Source organism: Pinus tabuliformis, chromosome 1_2 (assembly GCF_031772625.1).
Source record: "Pinus tabuliformis cultivar Carrire ecotype Pingquan chromosome 1_2, CPIR1, whole genome shotgun sequence".
Taxonomy (NCBI): Eukaryota; Viridiplantae; Streptophyta; class Pinopsida; order Pinales; family Pinaceae; genus Pinus; species Pinus tabuliformis.
The window spans coordinates 810,153,953-810,180,799 of NC_142298.1; positions in this window are offsets into that span (position 1 = coordinate 810,153,953).

Consider the following 26,847-nt stretch of genomic DNA (forward strand, 5'->3'; position numbering starts at 1 on the left):
AATTGGCGAGCCATTGTGATTATAGGTGAAGTAATTGATTTTGCTTTCATTAGTATGCAAGTAGATAGTTTAGATGTCAGTTCTTTCATGCTATATGATGATATTTCTGGAGTCTTTAGCTTAACCCCGTTTTAGAAGTTAATTGACGAAATATTGTGATTATAGATGAACTAATTGACTTTGCTTTCATTAGTGTGAAAATTAGATAATTTAGATGTCATTATTTTCATGCCATATGATGATATTTCCAGAGTCTTTAGCTTAACCCCGTTTTAGAATTTAATTGACGAAATATTGTGATTATGGATGAAATCATTCACTAGTTTCCAGTTTCTTTACTTTTTGGTTTTGAGTTGAAATAGTTTATTAGATTTCAATTCTGCAATTAGGATGGACAGTAGAGATAGTAACCTCATTTTCAGTACTTCATTTTTAGTTTGGTTTATGTAGCTATATGTTTTCACTCTTATTCAAATTCTGATTTTGTAGACAACATGTTTTAAGATCTCTTAAGTTCAAAGTTTGGAAATTATCATAAGAAGCTTAAACCTTGTCTTCAACTCTACATCCACACTTGCATTAGAACACTTTAGGAGACCAACAAGAACAAAACCCCAAAACAAGATAAAACTAAAAACAGTGAGGTAAGAAAAGGGTTATCTAGCACATACAGTGCACTACACTTCATCAGTTTACGACTCCCGGATTGATAACTTATGTAGCAATTTAGGACACACTAAATTGACTAAACATTTTTGCGCCATTGTTGGGGAAGTGTAACTAGGTAGCCTATCTCTTACATTCAAAAAAAAGAAGAAGGGAAAATTAATAATTTCTTGAAGTATGCTCTCCTCTTGCACCTAGTGTGATCTGGAGGATCAGAAAAAAGAATTATTAGTTCAATAATTTCTTGAGTATGCTCTCTTCTTGCACCTAGTGTGATCTGGAAGATCAGAAAAAGGATTATTAGCCCAATTAAAAATCATCAAAAAAAAAATGACATGCATAGAGAAAGAGATTCTAGGGGAAGGTTTATAGCTAGGGGCAAAAGTTCGATTTTTACAACTCCAACTACTTCAAGGAATAGAAAAGATACACCTCCATCCTAGACTCATACTCCCAGCCTTAGGATTCCTGGAATTCAAGGGGCAGCAACTGAATTAGAAGATTCTCCCACTCCATCTACTAAATCTGACCTAGGAGAAGAACCCTTCTTCACCTCCATAGGGGAGCCTATTGTAGTGGAAGAAGTAGAATTACCTAGAGAAGAAGAGGAGGTAGAAACTCTCTCTCATCAGCCATTAATAGAAGAACTAGAAGATTCTGAGGAAACTATCATGGTAGAAGAAGAGCAAGATGGAGAATTCTCACTATTTGGAGGAAGGGGTAGAGGCAGAGGTAGAGGAAATAATGGAGGTGGTAGAGGTAACAATGGAGGAGGTAGAGGTAACAATGGGGGAAATAGGGAAGGAGATAACTCATTTGGATTCCCTATAGTAGATGAGGAAACCCATACAACAATGAAAAATATTTCATCATCTGTCCTCCCAAACTTTTATGGATTACAAAGTGAGGATCCTGAAACATTTCTATTTGGGTTTGAAGTCTTATGCCAAACCTATGACTATTTAGAAGACTCTCAAAAACTCAAATTGTTCCCTTCAACATTGAAAGGGGTTGCTCTGAAATGGTTTATGGGATTAGTCACTCAATCTATTAGGACTTGGAATGATATGAGGCAGGCATTTTTGGATAGATACCTGGATTATTGTATGCCTACCAATCATAAGGATGAGGTATTCAAATGGATGCAAAAAGAAGATGAGAACTTAGAGGATTGTATTGAGAGGTTTCAATACAACTTAAAGAGAGCAAAAATGAACAATTTAGATGAGGAAACCTTGAAAGCCCTTTTATTGAAAACCATTAGAGATGAATGGATAGATATTTTAAACATGATGGGGAAGGGAGACATCTCTCAACTTCCACTAAGTGACATAGAAGAACTATGTGTCCATCTCTCAAGGGGAAAATCTAAAACTGGAAAAGGGCCTAGAGATCCTTCTCTTATTAGAGCAAACAAATCTGCAACTGGGACAATAAGTAGGGCAGAAATTGGCAATATGCTTGATGAGTTCAAAACTGACATTCTAGGGAGCCTTAGTGAACAGCTAGACACCCTCAAAATTCAAAACAAGCAGAAAATAGAAGCTGATGCCTTAGCCATATTTTTCCCAAAATGTAGAAAGAAACATGCTCTAAGAGAATGTCCCTTAGATGCAAAAGTTGTAGAAACATGTATGATTTGCTCAGAAAGTCATGAGACCAAGGATTGTCCTTCAATCCCAAGGCTTAAAGTTGTCTTTCAGGAGGACCCAAATTCTGTAGAATCTCTTTGCTTTGTTTCAAGAATACCTTGGCAAGGGCAACAAAATCAAGGATTTAACAATCCAATTAATTTTCAGCCCCCACCAAATTGGAATTCTTGGCAACAACCTTGGCCTTAGCCTAAAAATCAGTATCAATCTCAATCATGGACACAAGGGGTACAAAATACTTATGGGAGATTTGCTCAATATTATCAATATCCTCCATCTTATTAGGGCTATCCTCCCCCACAAAACCAACAACAAAATCCACAACTTTCAAATCAAAGCCCTCAACTTTCATTGCCATTTCCACAACAACAACCTCCTCAGCAAAATCAAAATCCTCAACTCTTGCTTCCATTTCAACAGAAGCCAAATCAACTACCAACCCAACCATTACCAAATCCCAACAAAAAAAACCCTCAGAATGCTTACATGGTAGAAGGACAACCATTTCCTACCTACATGATTGTTCCTCTAGATCTTAATGATGTTCAACTTAGATCTGGTAGGATTTTAGAAAAGAAAAACCTTCTATAGATATTCAAGAGAAAAATGCTTCTGAGGAGGATTCTCTGAAATTCAATAAAAGTTTTGAAGAAGCATCCCTTCAAAACCCAACCATTCAAAAATAAAAACAAAAAGATTCAACCCCCACAACTCCTATAGTTGAGAAACCTGTATCTACATCCACACCTCCTTTTCCTGAGAAATTACAAATTGACAGGGGGGTGGAAAAACAAATCTTGTTTCCTGACTATGATTTCCTAGATGAATTAAAGAATGTCTGTATCAAGATTCCCTTGCTACAAGCCATTAGGGAGATTCCTATTCTAGCAAAAACAATAAAGGAGTTGAGTATCAAAAGACCAGGTAGGAAACCAAGAGACACAAAAAGAATCCACCTAGTAGGAAAAATAGCAGATATCATGATGGGAAAAATTACCATGAAGAAATATGTGGATCCAGGTAGTCTAATTGTCAAGACACAAATAAATGAACTGGAAATTCCAAATACATTGATTGACTTAAGGGCTGCTATAAACATTATGAGTAGACAGACTATGGAATAGCTTAAACATCCTAATATTCTTTTCACACCTACCTTACTGCAACTTGCAGATAGATTAATAATCAAACCAGATGGTGTACTAGAAGATATTTCGATCTCCTTGGATTCTTGGGAATATTCGGTGGATTTCATGATTTTGACTCCCAAGAATATTCTAGGAGGACACCCACTCATCTTAGGAAGACCTTGGCTAGCCACAACTGATGCTTTTATTAGTTGTGGATCTGGTGACATGTACATTTATGATGGTAGTTCAACAAAGAAATTTACTTTGTATCCTCCAGCAAAAGCAATTACAAAAGTAGGAGACAATGAATGGGTCAATGATGAAGATGTTATACAACCTGTCTTTACTCTCTTTGAAGTTAGTGAGGATAGTCAAATCCTGAAAACATTAGAAAATTTTTAAACATCTTCAGAATATGATCACACACAATTTCAGTTAGATTATGATATTGAATACTTGTCATCAAGGCAAATGTCTCTCTACTCTATGGAAGAGTTTGGCAGTTCTACAGTTGAAATTTTTCCAGGAAAAACATTGAATATCAACAAAAACTTGGAAAAGTTACAACAAGAATAGCTAACCAAAATCTTACAAAAACATTCTACTACATTTGCATGGGAGTATACTGATATGAAAGGTATTGACCCTAAGACTTGCATCCATCATATCTATATTGAGGGAAATAGTAGACCAATCAGACAACCTCAAAGAAGGATGAATCCAAATCTTAGGGAGATTGTGAAAGAAGAGCTCCAAATATTACTCAATGTTAACTTCATTTACCCAAGCTCAGATAGCTGATGGGTTTCTCCCTTGGTGATAGTGCCAAAAAAGAATGCTAAATGGAGGGTGTGCATTGATTATAGGGAATTGAATAAAGCAACCTTGAAGGATCACTTTCCTTTGCCCTTTATCGATCAAGTATTAGATACATTAGTAGACAAAAAGTACTTTTCATTTTTGGATGGTTTTAGTGGTTATAATCAAATTCAGGTAGCACCTGAAGATCAGGATAAAACCACATTTACTTGTCCATGGGGAACTTTTGCCTACCGAGTGCTTCCTTTTGGATTATGTAATGCACCTGCAACATTCCAAAGAGTAGTACTAGGAATTTTTTCTGATCTAATCCATGATTGTGTAGAGGTATATATGGATGATTTTACAGTCTATGGTAATACATTTGAAGAAGCCTTGGAAAATTTGGAAAAAGTCCTTATAAGATGTAAAGAAACAAACCTTTCATTAAGCCATGAAAAATGCTTTATGATGTTTACTGAAGGTATTGTTTTGGGACATCATATTTCAGGGGATGGGATTAAAGTAGACAAATCTAAAGTTGAAGTCATCTCCAAGTTACCTATTCCAAATTGTCAAAAAGATGTTAGAAGTTTTCTAGGATTTACTGGATATTATAGAAGATTTATAGAAAACTTTACCAAAATAGCATCTCCACTCTTCAAACTACTTACAAAAGACTATGAATTCAAGTGGAGCCCTGATTGCCAATCAGCATTTGAAGCTTTGAAAACAAGAATATCTAAAGCACCTATCTTGAGAGGACCAAATTGGAAACTTCCTTTCCATATTTCTACAGATGCTTCAGATACAACTCTAGGAGCTGTACTGGGACAAAAAGACTTGGTTCCTTATGCCATTTACTATACCAGTAAAAATTTGACTTCCACTGAGTTAAATTATACTGTGACTGAAAAAGAGTTCTTAGCTGTTGTTCATGCAATTAATAAGTTCAGACATTATATAATAGGCTATGAAACTTTTATTCATACTGATCATTCTGCAATTAGATATCTGATGAACAAACCTATTACTAATGGCAGAGTTACAATATGGCTCCTACTTTTATAGGAATTCAATATTACTGTGTTAGATAGACCTGGAAAACAAAACACAGTTGTTGGTTTCTTGTCTAGGATTCAGAATATCAAAGAAGATTCTCCTGTAGAGGATAAGTTTCCTGATGAATACTTATTTGCAGTAACTACTAAAACTCCTTGGTTTGCAAATATGGCTAACTACTTGGTTACAGGGAAACTACCTCCACATTTATTTCCTAGTGAAAGAAGAAAGATTATTCAGGATAGTTCAAGATATTCATGGATTTCTAACGAATTGTATAAAACAGGGCCAGACTTTGTGATCAGAAGATGTGTCAGGGAAGATGAAATGCCTGATATTCTCAAAGCATGTCATGATGAACCGTGCAGTGGACACTTTGCTGACAAGAGGACAACTTATAAAATCCTTTCTTTAGGATATTATTGGTCGTCCCTCTTCAAAGATGAAAAACAATATGTCAAAAGGTGTGACAGCTGCCAAAGGGTAGGGAAACCTACCCCCTCAAATGAGATGCCATTACAACCTCAGGTACTCATTGAACCCTTTGAAAAATGGGCTTTAGACTTTATTGGACCTATTAATCCTCCATCCAAGCAGAAAAAGTATATATTGGTATGTACTGATTATGTCACTAAATGGGTAGAAGCCAAAGCATTATTTTCTGCTAATGAAAATACAGTAGTTAATTTTCTTTATGAGGATATTTTTACTCGCTTTGGTGTTCCAAGGGAAATTGTGACAGATCAGGGAAGTCAATTCACATCCAGAATGATGGAGAAGCTTATGGAAGAGTACAAGGTCAAGCATAGGAAATCCACTCCTTATCATCCGCAAGCAAATGGTCAAGTGGAGTCCACAAATAAAGTAATTGAAGGAATCATTACCAAGACTGTGCATCTACATAGAAGAGATTGGGTAGAAAGGCTTCCTAAAGCCTTATGGGCCTACAAAACTACATGGAGGAACACAACAGGACATACTCCCTATGAACTTGTTTATGGGAAGGAAGTTCTACTCCCCATTGAGTTCCAAGTTAAAACCTTCAAGATGGTAGTTCAGTTGGGAATGGATCTATCAGAAGCTCAAAAGCATAGACTGGAGTAGTTGAATGAACTAGATGAGATTAGACAAGAAGTAGTTCAAAGAACTGATCTAGTTCAACTGCAGGGAGCTAAGTGGCATGACAAATACATCAAGGACAAAAAGTTTCAAGAAGGAGATTGGGCATTGCTATTTGATTCAAAGTTCAAAGATTTTCGAGGTAAATTTTAGACTCATTGGCTTGGGCCATATGAGATTGAAGAATTTTTTAGCAATGGAGTGGTAAGAATCAAAACAATTGATGAGCATCAAACCCCTCTCATTGTGAATGGTCATAGATTGAAGATCTATCATAAGCCACTCTCAAAGGAGGAGTTTATCAAAATCTTTCAAGATAATTATGCAATGAGGTTGGTGAAGAAGAATCATTCTTCTCCACCAGCCTAGTCTTTGTTTTTTTTCATCATCATCTAAAATATATATATATATATATATATATATATATATATATATATAAGCCTGAAAACCAATCACTAATTGGCAGTCTTATACAGAAAATACAGGGCGAAAATTAGAAGATTTTGATGCCCTATATTTTCCAAAAAAAAAATCTCTCATTTCACTCATAGCTTGTTTCATTCCATTCCATTTCATTTCGCTCCATCTCGCCACCACATTCCATCAATAAAATTTCTTTCAGTTTCTCTTCATATTCACCTTTCCATGTATCATCCATACAGTCATTTTTCATTTCCATTCATTCGCCAAGTCATATGTTATTCACTATGTCAGTTTCTGCAGCTGAATTCTGATTCCGCAACTGATTGTTGATTCCGCAGCTAATCCTCTATTACTCTGTAGTGACAGTGAAGTGATTAGCCAAATAATAATAGAAGCAAGATGCAAGTATGGAAGAAGAAGATCTTTGAAGACATCAGCACCTGAAAAGCACCTACAGGGGCAGCCAATTAAAAGTTAGCAAAACGAAAGAGGTATGATTCCAAGGAACAGAAAAAAACCATTTTCAAATAGCATTTCAAACGCATAATTTGTATAGTTTGTAAATCACAGCTCCATAACGTGTAATGATTTGACTTGATGGCTGCCTTAACTCCACCATATCCTCCACATCAATCCCAACGGTCTCATAATCCATTTCCGAGTTTAAATCGTACTTAGTCGTACATCCTCATTACACTTGTTAAAACTGCTAATCATGCAGACGTGAGTTGATTGAATACGGCTCTCTTCCACTGACGTTCCACTTCATAGCCTTTTTATGAACCCACTGACGTTTCACTCTGCAGCCTTTTATGAACTCAAACTCCGTTCAATTTCGTAAATTTCACGAGTGACACTCTGCCTCCACGCTTTCACACCAGGTTTTACAATCCTCGGTTCATTGTTTGTTTACATAGACTTCTGCTTCGTAAACCCACTCTCATTTCATGCTCAGCATTCTTCCCATTTCGTAATCACCGATTTTCTCCACGACCCTCTTCCATTTTCCACTCACATAACCGTTCTGCTCCCGTAAAACTGTCATTTACAGAGGTGTCTTCACAGTAAGAAGGAGGAATGGGTCTTATAGTGAGAACAGAACCCGAAGGAGCTAAATTCATGGAAGGATACCCGCAGCTTAAGAGCACATTGAAGAAGGCAAGATGGTTGCAGTTTATTAAGAAGTTCAAGGGTCATAATAAGGAGGTTACAAAAACATTTGCAAGATCTTTCAATGGTGTAGAAGTTGAAATTGGGGACATCAAATTTCCAGTGACAGAGTCATCAATTGCAGCAGCCATAGAGCTTCCACAAGAAGGGGAGAGATGGTTTAAGAATAAGGACTTCGATGAAAAGGTCTAGAGTGTCATTCTTCATAATCCAGGGATGGACGTATCAATCTTTAAACGAGGAATTCCTGTTTCAGCCTTAAAAGATAAATGGACTAGTCTGCTATTGATCATTCAGAAATTCATTACATGCAAGGGAAGGTACAACTCCATGTATATGTATCATATCAGATTATTAATGAATTTCTTGGAGAATGAAACTATCAACCTCCCTTATTTCTTGTTGAATAGTTTGAGAAAAATGTCTACTATTGTGCAAAAGAATATAGATGATGTGGAACCTCATCTCTACCATCATGGCCTCATTAAGATTTTGGTTGAAAATCATTTGAAAGAGAGGGAAGATACATGGGAAAAATTCCTAGTTAGGAACTTCTTCCAAGACCCTCCTGAAGTGCCTGAGGGGAGTTCAGCAAAGATAAGTAGGAGAAAAAGAACAACTTTAACAATCCAAGATACTCCTACTAGTGTGACCAAGGAAAACAGTGAAGAAGAATTGCCTTCTGAAACATTCACTGAAATTAGGAAACAAGTAAAACAGAAAGGAAAGAGGAAAATTGAAGACATTTACCAGACTCCTGAGCCTTCTTCTGAGGAAGAGAAAGTGCTTTCTGAGAGATTAATTCATCTTAAAGAACAGTCAACTAAGGAAAAACAAAAAGGAAAGGAGAAACAGAGCCTAGGAAAGGGAGACATAAGCTCACATTGAGGTCTAAGAAGAAGCTCTAGATTAAAGGGAAAATTGAAGAAAATACAAATCAAAGGAGCTCAATTCATAGACCTGGGAGGTGAAACTCTAGATAAGTCACCAGAAAACACTCCACCTAATTAAAGTCCACAGTATTCTCCTTCTCCTCAGTTAGATTTTGAAACTAGTCTAAGGAAGACAACTCCAGAAATTGATCAAACTCAACAGCAGATGTATGATTTCATTGAAGCATTAGAGAAGACTACAGCAAAACAAGGAACTTCATCCAATCAGCCAGGTACAACTTAGGAAACTTTGATTCAGTCATTGAAGCAAGAAATTTATGAACTGGAAGTCTTAAACAGACATATCCAAAGGGAGAATGAAACATTAAAAAAACAAAACAAATTGGACAAAGTTATCCATGACAATTCCATGCTACACTTAGGATTATGGCACAAGAAAAATAGAAAACTGAAGAAGAAGAATAGGAGGTTGAGTAGAGCCCTCATCAATCTCAAGTACAGATGCCTTATGATGAAACCTAGGATGACAGTGACAGCAAGAAAGAAGAAGAAAAGATTGGATGTCTTAGCAGAAGTTTTAGAACAGATGAATTGAAAGGAGGATAGTTACAATTTTGGTTGCATGAGGACATGCAACATCTTCACAGTGGGGGTATGTTGAGCCCCAAAACTACCTCTCTTCCAAGAATTTTCTTAAACCCTTTCTCTTCTATTTTCCCATATCAGTGCCTTCTAAGCATTCAAAAGTTCTTACATGTTGATTCGAGGAGTGTATTTGAGTGATTTTCAAATTATATCATTGTGTGTGCTATTTGATCTAGGTTTTGTTTATCAGCTACGAAATGTAGCCACTTTCCGCAGCTAACTCACAATTCTGCAACCGTTTTCATTGTTTTGTAGGTTACAGGTGTCAGTAGGAGGAATGAGACACATGAGCAGCTCAGGAATGATCCACACATGGATGAGGTCCTATTTACTTAGCCAAATTCGGAAGGAAAGGTCCCGATCAAAGGGTGGTCAACAGAGAGTTCTACGTCAACTAGGACTCTATTCCTGCACGTAAAAGAAGCCCGAAGCCGTTCTTGAACTCGTGGATCCATTTTTTCCACCTGTAGGCCATCTCCATAACGCAATCCAACATCCACCTCACATAGATTTATTGCTCATGGAAACCGAGAGGCTGAATCCTCGGATTTTGACCTGTTCACGTGTCTATTACTGAAGAAATTCCTCTGAGATATAGTTATCCATTTTCTCTATAAATATAAGCATTTGCAATGTAGATAGTTAGTTCTTGATACTGTTGTTATAGTGTTATTTTGCTGTTGTGTAACCGAGAGACATATTACTCTGTTTCATAATATAAAACTCTATTTTTCACATGGCTGTTTGAGCGTGTTTTGAAGTAACAACGTGTTAATCCAAAGCTGTGCAGAGGGCCCCTGCGTAGCTGAGGTTCTTCTTTTGTTTTTGTATAGTTTTTCATGTATATTTTCTCTCATTCGAGTTGTACATTTCTCATGTTTTACTTATGATTTTAATCATTCTAATCCTGTACATGTTTTTGCAGCTTGTCACATTTTCTACTAACACTGATAAGTGCACTTCAGAATAGGTCTTTAAGTCTGGTTATGCTCGAGCTTTTTACTGTAGTTTTTGCATCAAGTGGTGATTTGAGACTTGCTTCCTCTACTGAACTTTAGTTTTCAATTTTAGTTGTTTATGATTTTATTTAGTGAGATTTGTTTACTGTTCAAGATAGTTTAGATATCAGTTCTTCATGCTATATGATGATATCTCCGGAGCCTTTAGCTTAACCCCGTTTTAGAAGTTAATTGGTGAGCTATTGTGATTATAGGTGAAGTAATTGATTTTGCTTTCATTAGTATGCAAGTAGATAGTTTAGATGTTAGTTCTTTCATGTTATATGATGATATTTCCAGAGTCTTTAGCTTAACCCTGTTTTAGAAGTTAATTGACGAAATATTGTGATTATAGATGAACTAATTGAATTTGCTTTCATTAGTGTGCAAATTAGATAATTTAGATGTCATTCTTTTCATGCCATATGATGATATTTCTGGAGTCTTTATCTTAACCCCATTTTAGAAGTTAATTGACGAAATATTGTGATTATGGATGAAATCATTGACTAGTTTCCAGTTTCTTTACTTTTTGGTTTTGAGTTGCAGCAGTTTATTAGATTTCAATTCTGCAATTAGGATGGACAGCAGAGATAGTAACCTCATTTTCAGTACTTCATTTTTAGTTTGGTTTATGTAGCTACATGTTTTCACTCTTATTCAAGTTCTGATTTTGTAGACAACATGTTTTAAGATCTCTTAAGTTCAAAGTTTGGAAATTATCATAAGAAGCATAAACCTTGCCTTCAACTCCACATCCACACTTGATCTTTAAAAGTATCCTTAAAAATTTTGCTTTAATAGCAGAATAGGATTTCCATTGCATTAGAACACTTTAGGAGACCAACAAGAACAAAACCCCAAAACAAGATAAAACTGAAAACAATGAGGTAAGAAAAGGGTTATCTAGCACATACAGTGCACTACACTTCATTAGTTTACGACTCCCGGATTGATAACTTATGTAGCAATTTAGGACACACTAAATTGACTAAACACCTTTCTGAACTAAAACTAGAGTAGAACCAATATCCACCACCTCTCTTATCGGGTGTATCCAAGAATTTTCAATCTCTAACCATTTCATCCCTATCTGACTCGTGCCCATCATGAAACGTACTTTTTTATGCCCCATTATTCCTTTCCTCTTATCCATAACTGATCCATGGTTGTCCATGTCTCTACAAATATGACAATCTCCAAAGGATGACTGCATTGGCCTCTGCTTGTTTAGATTATTCGCTAGAGAAGTTTGAAGATAGAGATAAGAAGTTGTAAAGCGGATAATGACAGGATCATTTATTTACTCATCCAACAGATATCCCCTATCACCCCTATTGTACATATGATAACAGTGATGACCATGATACTTGTTTGAGCCAGAACTAGAGTAGAACCCATGTCCACTGCCTCTCCCATCTGGTGTATCCAAGAATATACCATCTCTAACCATTTCATCCCTATCTGTCATGTGCCCATCATGAAACCTACTATAATATGCCCCATTAGTCATGTACTCACATCCATAACTAATCCATGGATGTCCATGTCTCTTCAAATCTGACAAGCTCTAAAGGATGACTACATTGACCCCTTCTTATTTCTCCTCAGCCCTAGCAAGTCATTCCTATCAATGAATGATCTTGTCACTATCCACTTTACAACATCTTATCTCTACCTTCAAACTTCTCAATGTGTCTCCTATGTCTGGAGAGTACCCGCCACCGTGCTTCTCATCTGATCTGTAGGGAGAATCACATGAATTGTAGTCCACCGTTTCTCTTGTCATCTTTGATCCTATACTTCTTGCAAAAATTCCAAGTCAGATAAACCAAGTACAACCATAATCAACATACCTTAGTGAAGCTTGGGGGAGTCTATCTCATCTATAAGATCAATCCATATTAGCATGATACATGTATATATAGATATTCATATCAATATACCAACCTCATGCATGACAATACCAACTTCATACCATGACCTCATGTATGAAAGTACCAACTGCATACCATGACCTCATTCACGACAACCATGACCATAAAAATGGATGCATAATAAACATATAAACACTAACATGCATAAGAAATACATATACAACTGACATGCATGCATGATAATCACATTCCGCCCATCCAATCCAAGTCTGAACCTCAAAGCTCTGATACCACTCTGTAACACCCTCCTCCCATAGTTACCCAAGTTCACAGGTCCACCAGGGTAAACATGTGATGAAGAGTTACTATGATATGACTTAATCTCCTAGGTATAGTTAAGGAGTGGAATCGACATACTAAAACCTTACTAACCTTCCTCAAGAGCTACAACACCCCCAGGAACCAAACAACCACTCCAAGTGCTAAAACCCTAAGTCAACTTGACTTTTTTAATGATCTGAACTCCCAGTTGCTTGCATAACAAGGCAAGCCAGAGAATGTAGCTTTACAGTCGCATGGATGAACATGCTTCCCATCAACTATAGTCTAAATTACCTAGTTCTGTGCAAGCGACCCCAATATCTGAGCCACTTTTTTAGGGCTAGGATCCAGACATCTGCCTAGAAATTGACAGAACTTTACAAAATGATAAATAACATTTAGGAAAAGCCATTAATACAAAACTTGATCAAGGACTTGACCTAACTATGCCTGACCATAACAAACATTCCATAAAACACGTAGTGAACATGTAATCTACATGTCATACTTACATATCTAAACATAGGGATCTGAAACTTATCTTAGAATCATCAAGAAGGTCTAATGACCTCTACAATAGCTTCAATAACATTTATTAGTTCATGCATTCAATAATCATTCATTTACCAATCAAAACATGATAAGATTCATAACTTGAATCAGTCATAAAACCATGCTTATAAAAAACATATAACCAAAGTAATAATAATGGTAGAATGACCATCAAAGCCACATCATAAAAAATACCTTTATTCATAAAATACAAGAGGAAAATATCTCTTAATAACATATCCAAATCCAACCAAGTCAGGGACTTCCACGTACCACCCGACCATAGATTAGGCTAAACCAAATATTTCTTTCATCCAATCACCCTCGTGCCATATTCCAAGGATGAATGTGGGACTCACCACAAAATAACTAGGGCTTCCTCAGGATTACTTCAGTCCTGCCAAAACTAGTCAAGGGACTCCTAAGCTCCGAAACCCTCACCTATACAACCAGTTTTTACCACAATATTGGTATTACCATTCAAGGGATTCCTAGGCCCAAACAAGAAGCATAAACTACGAGGATTTACCATAATGCCGCCAAAACTGGTCAAGGGATCACTATGCCCTAAATAAGTATAGATGCCTCCAGATTTCTTCACTAATACCTTGAGGAATTTTCCCATCTCCACCCTTAGGCTTTACTGCAATCCCTCCATTACCAGTCAAGGGATTCCTAGGCCTTTGGGAATTTTCCTGAGACCACCTCACCCAATTCCAAAACCATATACCAATCCAAAGCTCAACTAAGTAAAAAAACCCCATCATACCATGGCTATCCACAAATGGCAAGGAAAAGCTGAAACTATTGTCACACCTAGAAAATCCCATGCCAATGATAGTAAGAGAATCAAATACACACCTACATGTACCATGTATGCCAAAAGTAGCAAGGAAACCATACATGCAACTTGATATCTCCAAAGAAATACCATTGTAGCTGCTTGATCCAACTCTTCCATGCTTGATATTTACTTTCCCTTTCTTTCTTTTCCTTCCTTTCTCCAATGCTAGAGTGCTCCAAGAATTCTCTAAGTGTACAATGGTATGAGAGAGTAGAGAGAATAGAGAGTGAGCTCTAAGATTGAATTGGAAAAAGGTTAACCAACTAAAAGTTGTGAACTGATCCTCAAAAATATTTTTATGATTGAGACCTCTATTTTATTCAATGTCCTCTATTTCCCCTCTACTTCCTCCTCACATGCAGCCTGTGACCTTTCACCTTCCTTTTCTCCTATTTTCTGTTATTTTTATAAATAAAATAACAAAAAATGCATTTTTGCCTTTTCAAATCCTTTTCCATTTCCTTTGCCAATTTTCTGATCCAGGTGGATATTGGTGGCCACCCACCTATTCTACTTGGACCCCCACCATTGTTTCTTTTAGTTTTTCAGTTTCCTTATTTGTAGCACAATTTACTATTTTTGGTAGTTTTTTGGGTCCTGAACTTCTAGAGCTGTTTTGAGGCTCTAAACGACGTTTTTTGGGAAAAATCGGAGTAACATGGGTCCATAGACTAACATTGCTCACTCAAAAGTTGTAGTACTTGGATAGATATTTCTAACAAGGTATTGTACGCGTCAAACAGAGATCGTATGCCAAAGTTACGAGCCCGGGAAGTTGATGTACCAATTTACCCAAACGGGGCCCATAGTTTGGTGCTTCATCTCCTAGGGTTAGGTTTTTGGATGTTTAGGGTTTTCCATTGTTTCTCAACAATAAATAGGCCTTCGAGCCTCATTGTAAGACAGTTCAGAGGCATGTAGCTGCCACATCTCTTCTCAGAGATAAGCTACCATCGCCTGAGCTAGTTTATTTCCATTTCTGTTTGTAAGCATATTTCAGTATTTTACATCAATGAAATGAAGTATTATTTCTGTTGCATCTCTATACTTATGGTTATAGCTGTAATTTTTTGAGTTCCTATTTAAATCTAGATCAGTGGTATCAGAGCAGTTTGCTCATTCTCTGTTTTTCTTTGCATGTCCCCAATGAGGTCAGGATATAAGGAGTTAGGGCTCGATTTGATTGAACCTTTGCAAGATCAGCCTCGCAAACCCCGATGTCCTCCCATGGTGGAAGAAAAGAAAGACCAGGGGGTAGGAGATCCTATCAAAATATTGCTCAAGGAGGCCCTCGAGAAATAAAGGAACGCGATGATGGACAACTTTGCCCAAATCCTTCAGCGGCTACCCAGGGTCAACGCATCTACTTCCGACAGCTATTCTAGAAGCACCACATCCTTTAAGGTACAAGTTAACTTTGACATTCCCATATTTGAGGGTTAGATAGATGTGGATGCCGTAGATAAATGGTTAAATATGCTAGAAGGATATTTTTCTGTTCATGATTTTTCCAGCCGGGAAAAGATTACTTTCGCTCTTCTCAAAGAAGCCCCCCATGTCAAAGAATGGTGGGAAACCTACTGTGAGCAGAAGGATGAAAGTACAGCCTCACTGTTTTCAGTTGCACCCACTTGGAATTCATTCCGAGATGCCATCAAGGAGCAGTACTACCTTGTCGGAAGCTATGAGGATAAATACATAAAGTGGACCATGTTGTGGTAGGGAAGGGACCAAGACGTACCAGATTTTACCAATATTTTTCATACCCTTCGCACAAAGTTGGGTATCAAGGATTCTAAGCGGCATTTGCTACTCAAATACTGTGGCTGCCTGCACAGGTACATCCATGATGAGATGGAGTTCCTGGACATCTCCTCACTCGGCACAGCGTACTGAAATGCTATCAAGATCGAGCAGAAGTTTAAACAGAAGAAGTGAGAGTTTGGATCTGCGAATTTGAAGCAAGGGAAAGGTGCCCCCAAACCGCTGAAAAAAGGACAAAGCCAAGGCAGGGTGGCCCAGGACAACCCACCAAAGCCGCAAGCAAAGAACAACAATGTGAAGCCAAAGAAGGACATGGGAAAGTGGTGTGAGTTCCATAAGATCTCCACTCACAACAAAAGTAAGTGTCGGGCCAAGCAGTCACTAGTGGCTAAGATAAAGTCTTCGGAATCCGATGCAACTTCCGACTCTGAGTCAGAACCTAACAAGGGGAATGAAAAATTGATGCAGATCCCAATGCCACTATTGCCACCATGAAGATCCAGAAGGAGGAACTCAAAGATCCAGAGGAGGAGGAGCACCTCTTCCACTCCTAGATGTGGGTAAAGGGTTCCCTGCTACAGTTCATTATTGATAGCGAGAGCCAAAAGAACCTCATTTTGGCAGAGGTCATGAAGAAGCTAGGCTTACCAACCATAGCACATCCACAACCATACACCATCGGGTGGCTTCACCAAGGACGAGATCTTCGCGTGAGCCAGCAGTGTCACCTTCCATACAACATCAAGCCCTTCACGGATGAGGTGTTATGTGATGTTGCTCCCCTTGATGTTTGTGATGTATTATTAGGCCAACAATACTTGTGGAAGCAACATGTTGTGTATGAGTCAAGGCCTCGTGCTGTTATTGTTACTCTGGGAAATAAGTTGTATAGAATACCGGAGGTAGCACCACCTACCGCCATCTCTTTGGTTACTGCAAAACAATGCAGTAAGCTCATTTCCAAAACCAAGAAATTTGTTTTCCTGATGATATGCCCTGAGGGAAAGAAGAAGACGGTGGCCATGACCTCCAAATAGGGCCCCTCCGCATGACAAAAACAGATGGACAAGGTTGTGGAGGAGTACGAGGACATCTTCACCTCCCCCTTAGGGGTGCCTCTGCACTGTCAGGTCAAGCACTCCATCGATCTGACCCTAGGTGTACCACTGCCCATTGGACCAATCTATCGGCGCTTCGTTCTGGAGAACAATGAAATCAAGAGGTAGATTCAAGAACTATTGCAGAAAGGTCACATCTGACCAAGTTCATCACTCTGTGGGAGCTCGATCGTGTTGGTACAAAAGAAGGATGGGACTTGGAGACTCTGTATTGACTATTGGGCACTGAACGAGATCACTGTCCGGAATAGGTACCTGATCCCACGAATTGATGACCTTCTGGACCAACTGAAGGGGGAAAAATATTTCAGCAAGATCGACTTGAAGTCAGGATATCACCAGGTACCAATCAAACCCTCCGATGTGTGGAAGATTGCCTTCAAAGCCAAGTAGGACCTTTTTGAATGGTTGGTTATGCCTTTCGGGTTGACGAATGCTCCTGCAACCTTCATGAGGCTGATGGATGACATATTGCGACCATTCACCAACTCATTTGTAGTGGTATACTTGGATGACATCCTGATCTTCAGCCAGAGTTGAGAAGAGCACCTCCATCACATCCGACAAGTTCTCCAAACACTGCGGCAACACAAGCTATGTGCCAATTTGGAGAAATGCACTTTTGGCATGACCCAAGTTCAGTATTTGGGATACATTATTGATGAACAGGGGGTGCATGTGGATCCAACCAAGATCCAAGTCATTCGGGATTGGCCAACTCCAACCACTCTGACAGAGCTCTGCAGCTTTCTAGGTCTTGCCAATTTCTACCGCAGGTTCATGTTGGGATTCTCTCATATCACTTGGCCTTTGAGTCAAGTAACCAAGGGAGGAGTGAAAGCAAAATTATTTTGGTCTGAATCTCAATAGAAGGAATTCATAGGGCTGAAACATCGCCTCTACTCGCCACCAGTGCTCACATTACGAGTCTTTCAACAACCATTTGACATCGAGATAGATGCCTCTGACTATGCTATTGGGGCAATCCTTACTCAACACGGGCATCTAGTGGCATATCATAGTGAGACACTTTCAGACACAGACTGGAAGTATACCACTTAAGACAAAGAGATGTATTCCATTGTGGAAGCCTGCTAACAATGGAAACATTACATTTTGGGGAAGGAAACGATCATCCACATTGACCACCAGCCCCTGCAGTTCATACAGACGCAAGGGAAGTTGTAGAATGATCGCCATCAGAAGTGGTCCACATACCTGCAACAGTTTCATTTGAATATCAAGTATAAGAAGGGTAGCAACAATAATGTTGCAGATTGCCTCAGCCGACCACCAATCATGGCGTTAACCACTGTGCTCAACTCTGCTGGGAACGAGACTTATGATTAGCCACTTCTCTACAAAAGCGACCTAGAATTCGGCCACACATACCAGACGCTCTTGGAGGGTCAGCATGTTCGATATTTTCACCTCTAGGATGCCCTATTATGCCACCTGGGTCACCTTTGTGTTCCTTCAAGCAAGCGTGCCAAGATGATTTGGGAAGCGGACTACCATTGGGCTACTAGCCATTTTGGGGTCGAGAAAATGGTGGCAGTACTACAGAAGTATTTTTATTGGCTAAATCTTCGACAAGATGTCGGGAAGTACACCAGATCCTGCACTGCTTGCACCATTGCCAAACCAACCATTAAGAAGAAAGGCCTCTATACTTCACTGCCTACCCCTAGTCGACCTTGGGAATCCATCTCCATGGATTCCATGTCGGGCCTTCCTTCTACTAAGCATGGAAATGATTGTTTTTTTGTGGTCATCGACATATTCTCGAAGATGGCCATTATGGCAGCCTGCAAGAAGAATTTCACAGCAGAAGCTACTGCTAAACCCTTATTTGAACGAGTGTGGGTACACTTTGGGATCCCACAATCTATCATCTCAGATCGGGACAACAAGTTCCTTAGTGCATTTTGGTCCAGTCTCTGGTCGATGTTGGACACCAAGCTCACTAAGTCCACAACTTTCCATCCCCAAACTGATGGCCAGACAGAGGTCGTCAATAGGATGATTGTACACATTCTGCGCATGTACAACTCAAAGCATCCATGCACATGGGATGAGAACCTCCCCTATGTCTAGCACAGCTATAACCGGGCTCTCCACAGCTCGACTGGCCACAACCCCTTTCAGGTGGGCTTGGGATTCTAGCCACTATGTCCCATTGATGTGGCCATGCCATTTGTAGCTACTCAGGCAGATTCAGCTCATGTCCAGTCCAAAATCGATAAGGCAAACAACTTCATTGAGCACATCCAACATATCCTCTAGCAGGTACATGAAATTTTGGAGAAATCAAATGCCAAGTACAAGCAGCAACATGATCAACATTGGGTTGCACACAAGTTTCAGGTGAGCGACAAAGTCTGGTTGCATTTGCAAAAGGAAAGCCTTATTGGAGCCTATTGGAAACTCAGACCACTCTAATATGGTCCTTACACCATTACCAAGGCTGTGGGAGATGATGCATTTGCGCTCAGCATTCCCCCATTCCTTGGCCTGCACCCAGTGTTCAATGTGTACCGTCTTTGACCATACTTCCCACCATTGCTAGACACATCAGACATTGCAGAACAACTCACACCTACAGAGTTAAATTCAGATTGCATGGAACAGGCCAAAACAGATTGGATCATGAACACGTAGGTCAAGAACACCTGACAGCAAAGGATCAAACTATATCGAGTTGTCAAAGTAGGCCAACTCCTTCACTAGGGCAAGTGGCTCACTAGGGACCAAGTTCAGCAGAAGTTTCCTCATCTCATGAAGGAACTCAACGGAATGGGGACCATTGCTTCCTAAGGGGGGAGGAATGATCTAGGTGGATATTGGTGGCCACCCACCTATTCCACTTGGACCCCCACCATTGTTTCTTTCAATTTTTCAGTTTCCTTTTTTTTTTGTGTAAGTAAGCTTTGATATTAACATAAAAATCATATATTACAAAAGCTCTGCCGAAGCAGATTACTGGCCGCTCTGAAGCAGGCCTCGCCTGGAGTTACTAAGAAGGTAGGGCTGAGAAGGTGTTGCCAAGAGAGGTGGCCCATGTAAAACATAGAGTCTGAGGCAGCCAAAAGGAACCCCGCGCAGGGTGGTTCAAGCCAGAGAATGCCATAAGTAATAACATCGAGGAAAAACTGATACATAAAGAGCGTTGAACAGAACAGAGGACAACAAGACAGAGAGCAAACATAGCAAAATAGATAGGGCTACCGCAGCCACTGAGAGCAGAAAAGAGAAACAAAGGACCAGAGGAAAACTAAGCCTTTGGTGGTCCCCCCTGATATGGTCCCTGATGCTTGTTGTCGGACTGAATGACTTTCTTGAGGAGCTGAATAAGTTCAGTGAGCTTGTTGCTGACCGAGCCCAGCTCCTGGTGAATTGCTGAGAGTTTGAATTCGCTGCTCTCGACCACGGCCATATGGTCATGAGTCATGGTGGCCGCAAAACTTTGAAGGGTCCGCAGCTGCTCCGCTTGTTCAGCTTGTACGTCCATAGCCTTCGCCAGGATAGTCTTCATGCGCCAGGCTTCCGCTTGGGTGCGGACGAATTGGGTCGCTCGGGTGCTGTTAGTGCCTGGATTCTGCAGCCAATCCACTTCCTGGCCGAGTTGCTGGTCAGAGAGTTTTCCTTCGTCCTCTATGGCTGAAGTTTCCAAATCTATGATTCTGCGCTTGTTTCGTGCAGAGGTTCTGGACTCATACATGTCTTTTGCCTGCTGCAATTCTTTGTTCGCAGCATTGTTTCTGCATCCTTCACTCGCCATCGAACTAGAATTCTGGGGGGATAAGAGCTGGGGGAAATTGCTGAAAGCAGAGACCAGAGAGAAGGGCTTCAAAATGATGAGGAGCAAGAGGAAGCAGGGCGAGATTAAATGGATGAAGGTGGGGTGATTTCGAGCTAGGGGGCGGGACGGGGCAATCAAATTGTCTGTCCGATCACCATAAATGCTTGGATTCAGGGTTGAGTGAAGCGAGGGGGGTGGGTAGGAGAAATTTTGGTTTCCTTCGTCTGCGCTACTGGTGAGACTCCACGTGTCCCACTGATCTTTGTAGCTGCTGTGGCCAATATCATCCCCTGTCGTGATGCTGTACAAAATTGTGTGAGCTGTTGTATCCATAATTGCCTTCCACCTCGAGGTGCTTTGAGGCCTGCAGTGTGATGGAAGCTTACGATCCTTTGTCCTATCCATGAGGGGGAAATGGGTATTCATTCTGTCCCGTCCTCAGCCACCAAGTCCAAGCGTGCAAGGTGGGAGCACCTTTCCTTGAGCTGAGTGTGCGTGACCTGGCTCCAACAGCTGTCCACGGTTCTGTCTGGGTTATCAATCCCATGATTTGCCAGGTGGTCTACTACTGAGTTGGCTTTCCTCCTTATCGATTGAAAGACAAGGCCTGTCATGCGCCCAAGAAGATTTCCTATACTTTCTGTGACCATGGATAGACGCCAGTGTTTAGTAACTTTACTGATCGGAGTGCCACCATAAATTTTCCTTGCTACCATAATTGCAATTTCAGAGTCACCTTCGATAATTGCATTGCCTGTCTGATTTCTGAGCAAGATTTTTAGTCCTTTTTCCATAGCAGTAAATTCCATTTCGTTATTTGTGGCTTTCCCCAACGCTTGGCTGTATATGTGGAGAATTTCTCCTTGCTGATTGCGAATGAGGCCTCCAATGGCCGCTGGACCCGGGTTGCCTCGTGAGGCCCCGTCGAAATTCAGTTTTAGGAAGCCCTTAGGAGGGGGGGACCAGGAGTTGGGCACTTTTCTGGTATGAGGCTGAATAATGGGGGTTTGATGGCTTTGCTCAGCTCTAATGTTGAAGGCGTTCAGGATTCCTCTGTCCTTCTCGGAGATGTTGCTGGTCGGGTCCAGAAGGCTCTTAACCAGGATCAGTTGACGAATGTTCTCCATTAGGGTAATTTTCAAATGCTCGAGGTCCCTATGCTCGTTTTGGAAGATTCTTCTGTTCCTCTCTTTCCAGATTGTCCATGTGATGAATCCAGGTAAGGTTTTCCATATGCTATTAGTTTGTGGATTTTCCGAATAGTTACTTGGCCAATTGATAATTGTGCTATGAATTGAGTCTAAATCCCTGTTCTGATGCTTCATGATACTCTCAATCTCTAGCCATATGTGATTTGCCCAATTGCAAGAATTGAACAGGTGGTTCATTGTTTCTTCCTCTTGCATGCACATTGGGCAGACAGAGGGACCTTCAAAGCCTTTTTTCCTTAGGTTTTCCCAGGTGAGGGTCTTTTTCCGCATGAGAAGCCAGAGAAAAGTTTGGATTTTTGGCCAAAGTAGGGGATCCCATACCTGGTTAAGCCACGGGACTGGCTCCCTCTGCTCTGCGAGTTCTAGTTGTTTTCTTGCTTCTTTTAAGGTGAAATTTCCATTTCCTTTCATGCCCCATCGCAACTTGTCTGCGCCCGTGGATCTCCTGATTTTCCTGCTGTGAATAACCTGGTGAAGATCCTGGATTCCGTTGTGATCTGCGTTGTGATTGCCTGTGTCTGGGAGAGTCCATTCACGCCAGGTTTGGTCATGGCCATTGTGATTCCAGTAATGCTGAACTGTGAGAAGTCCCCTGTTCTGGCACTGTAATTTGTAGTCCCCAAGGTCTGGGCTTTCCAGTTTGGGGTGTTGTTGCCATGCGTCTTCCCAGAAGAGGGCTGTTTCGCCATTACGAATCTCCCAGAAACTGTGATCCTGGACAATGTTTCGGTTTCTTTTGGCGAGGTTCCAGATTGGGGATCCCTCTGGCAGCTCCTGGAGTCTAATAAGATCCTGATCCCTGCAGTTGGGTGTGTATTTCTCCTTCCAGTGACGGGTCCAGGGGAGGTGGGTCTCTTTGAGACATCGCCACCACAGCTTAGCGCCTCCAGTTTGATTGCTTGTATCAGGATCTATTAGGTTTAATCCTCCTATTATTTTCGATTGGCATAGCTTGTCCCAGGCAACAAGGGCCCATTTCCTTTTTTCAGTGCTGCCACTCCAGAGGAAGGATCTTTGGATGGTCCGAATTTGTTGGAGGATAGCTTTAGGTGCTGGGAGGATAGATAGCATGTATTGAGGGATAGCCTGGAGAATAGCTTTGATTAAGACAAGGCGTCCCGCGAAATTTAGGGCTCTGTAGGTCCAATGCTTGCTCTTTTTTTCCAGGTTTGCTATGAGCTTCTCCCAGTGGATCTTTTGCCATGGCTTGGTGGTGAGCGGAGCTCCCAGATACTTCGAGGGGAGGGAGCCTTTACGAAATCCTAGGATTCCTGTGAGGTGATTTTGAATAGCAACATGAGTATTGAAGAAAAAAATAGTTGATTTAGCCTGGTTAATTTCCATACCTGAGGCCTTGCTGAAGAGAGATAGAATTTCCTTGAGAGCCTTAGCCTCTTTGACGGTGGGAGCTCCATGTAGCATAGTATCATCGGCAAACTGCTGGTGAGTGGTTGCAGGAATGGAAGGGAAGGGGCGCAGACCTTTAATTGATCCTTCTGACTTAGCTTTGTGTATGTATCGACTCAAACCTTCCATAAGAATCACAAAGAGGAATGGGGATAACGGGTCGCCCTGCCTGATGCCTCGGGAGGGCGAGAAAGGAGCTGAGGGGGAGCCATTGACAAGTATAGAGAAATTTGTTGACTTAATGAGGGCGAGGATCCAGTTGATCCATCCCTTGTCAAAACCAAAGGCTTTTAGAGTAGCCTCCAGGTAGTTCCAATTGACTTTGTCAAAAGCTTTTGAGAGATCTAGTTGAATCATCATTCCAGGGATTTTTTTTGATTGCAGAGTGTGGATCATCTCTTGAGCCAGCAGGATGTTGTCTAGAATTTGTCTTCCTTCCACAAAGCCCGATTGTTCCTCCGAGATGATGTTGGGGAGGATAGGTTTTAGACGGTTGGCAATGACCTTAGAGATGATTTTGTATATTACATTGCACAGGGCTATAGGCCGGAACTTTTCAGGGGTTCGGGCTTCCTCCTCTCTTGGAATCAGGGCTAGGAAGGTGGAGTTCAGGCCTTTGAGAATTGAGCCGGAACGCCGAGAATCTTCCACCACTTCCCACACCTCAGTTTTGATTGTTTGCCAACATGATTTGTAGAAGTTTGTTGTGAAACCATCAGGGCCCGGGGCCTTATCATTTGGCATGTCATGAACTGCTTCCTCCACCTCTTCCATTGTGATCTTTCTTACCAAAGATGCGTTCTGAGCTGGGGTAATGAGTTGAGGGATAGCTTGCGTTATTGCCTCACAGGCTTCCACTCGATCTTCTTGTGACTCCTGTGCTATTCGTTTGAAGTGAGTGGTAAGAAGAGATGAGATCTCATTGTGGTTCTGAGTGACTTCTCCAGCAGCATTAGTGAGCTTGAGGATTTTATTTGCTCCTCTATAATCCATTGTTGATCTGTGAAAAAATTTGGTGTTTCGTTCTCCCTCTTTTAACCACTGGATGCGGGATTTTTGCTTCCAAAGGATTTCTTCCTGATGGGAGCGGATATGCCACTTCTGCATTAAAACCTTTTCCTGTTCAATGGAGTTTTCTTTGTAAATCCCAGAGGACCAATCCTTGTGGATTTCCTGAAGTTGGTCTTCTAAGTTTTGTTTATCCTGAAAGATATTGCCAAATTCAGTTGTATTCCACTCCTTTATTTTGAGTTTGATGTGCTTTAATTTAGACTGAAGTTTAAACATTTTTGTCCCTCTGACAGTACAGGGTTCATTCCACCATTTTTTAACCAGGCTCTGGAAGTTTGGGTGAGTGAGCCAGAATTTCTCAAACCTGAAGGGCCGGTTCTTGGGGGATTGGATGAAAGCAGCTTCCAGTGCAATGGGCCAGTGGTCTGATCCCCCACTGGGGAGAATGTCAGAGGTGGCTGTTGTCCCTTCGAGTAAGATGTTTTCTGAAACCAAAAACCTGTCAAGGCGGGAGGATATCCTGGCTACTCCTCCTCTTCGGTTGTTCCAAGTGTAGAGCCCATTGTTAGGGGGGATATCCACGAGTTTGACCGACTCCATGAAGTCAATAAAGAGCTCTGAGTCTTTGTTGAGGCGTCTGAGACCTCCTTTTTTTTCCAGGAGGGTGGTAATCATGTTGAAATCTCCTCCCATGATTGTTTTGGAGTTTTGGTATCTCTGCTTTAGTTTTGTTAGCATATACAGGAATGTAGCCTTATCCTCTAGGCGCTGGGGTCCATATACATTTATACAGAGGTACGTTTCAGAGTTACCTGTTAATTGAAATTCAGTGGCAATGTAGGATCGAGTAGCTTCCATAGAAGTAATTTCGACAGTTCTAGAGTCCCAGAGGGTTGCAAGGCCTCCTTCCCACCCATGACTTGCACTTTCTATGTATTTGATAGAGGATCCTAGCTTTCTGGAAATGACTTCCATCTGAGCTGGGGAGCACTTAGTTTCTTGAATGAACATAATGTCTGGCTTCTCCTGTTGTAACTTCCTTTTGAGAAGTCGTTGTTTAGTGAGGCTGTTGAGCCCTCTTATATTCCAGGATGTGATTTTCATTATAAACAGGGAGGTTATTGGCTAAACAGGAAGGAATGCAAGTCCTTTATCTTCCCTGAGTTGATTAGGAATATTCCTAGATCCTGGAGAACCTCTGCATCTGTTCTTCTTCCTCTTTTTTTATTTTGCTTACGTCCTGATGAAAAAATGGAGAGATTTTTAGGATGCTTACCTGTGCCCTTTGTGATCCCCAATCTATTTTGTTGCCTGTCCAGTACTGCTTGGTGTGTTGCAATGAAAATATCCCTGACTTTTCTGATTTCTTCCTCTGGGATATTGTCTGGTCCTTGGGTTTTCCATTGTTCTTCTATGGCCGGCAAATTGACCCCTTCTTTTTCTAGAATTTCATTGAGATCCATGTCTTCGCTTCCCCCATCACTTGTTAGCATGTCTGTGTCCTCTGCTGCTTCCTGGGTTTGAGTCTCTGTGTCTGTGGCAAGTTCCTCTGTATTCGTGGCGCCTTGGGTGGATATATGTCGAAGAGGAGCTTCAGGGGGTGTATTTTCTTTTTGGTTGTCTTCTGAGTCTGCTTCTGATTCTAAAACAGCGAACGGATTGAGGGTTCTGCTTGGGCCCATTGCTGCTTTACTGTTTCTTTTCCTGTATGCTCTTTGGCGGGGTTTTGGTTTTTTAAAGGTCGCTTGACCCTTTGCTGGCTGCTCAGGTTTAGCCTCTTCGACTGGTTTGTTTAGTGGACATTCCCTGATCAGGTGGCCGTGCTCATGACATTTCCTGCAGCGAAATGGGATCTGCTCGTAGTCAATGGCTTGGAAGTAGTCTTCGTCTCTGAACTCTAGCCACAGTCCGTCGTGCAGGGCGCCTGAGACATCCATTTCCACGCAGATTCGGGCGCAGGAGGTATATTTCCTTTGTATGGTCGTCTCTGAGGCTTTGATGAAGGTACCAAGTCGATCTCCAATGCACTTGAGGGTGGCAAGGCCCCAGTAGTCTATAGGTAGGGAGAAGAGCCGGATCCATACTGGGACTCTGGTAAAAGTTTCTTTCTCAGGCGCGAAGTTTGCTTTCCAGGGCCTCATATACAGGCCGGCGGAGGAAAGGAAATACGGGCCTCCGTCAAATATTCTATCCTTATCTTCTAGGTTAGAGAAGATAACAGTGAAAAAACCTTTAGCTCCAAGGTGGAGATCGACCTCACCTTTAGGTCTCCAGTGTTGTTTGATCCAGTTGCAGAGGGCTCGTTCAGTGGGCCACAGGCCCATAAATTTGCAGATGATGGCATGCTCCATCATATGATCCCTGAATGCTTGGATTTCTGGGTC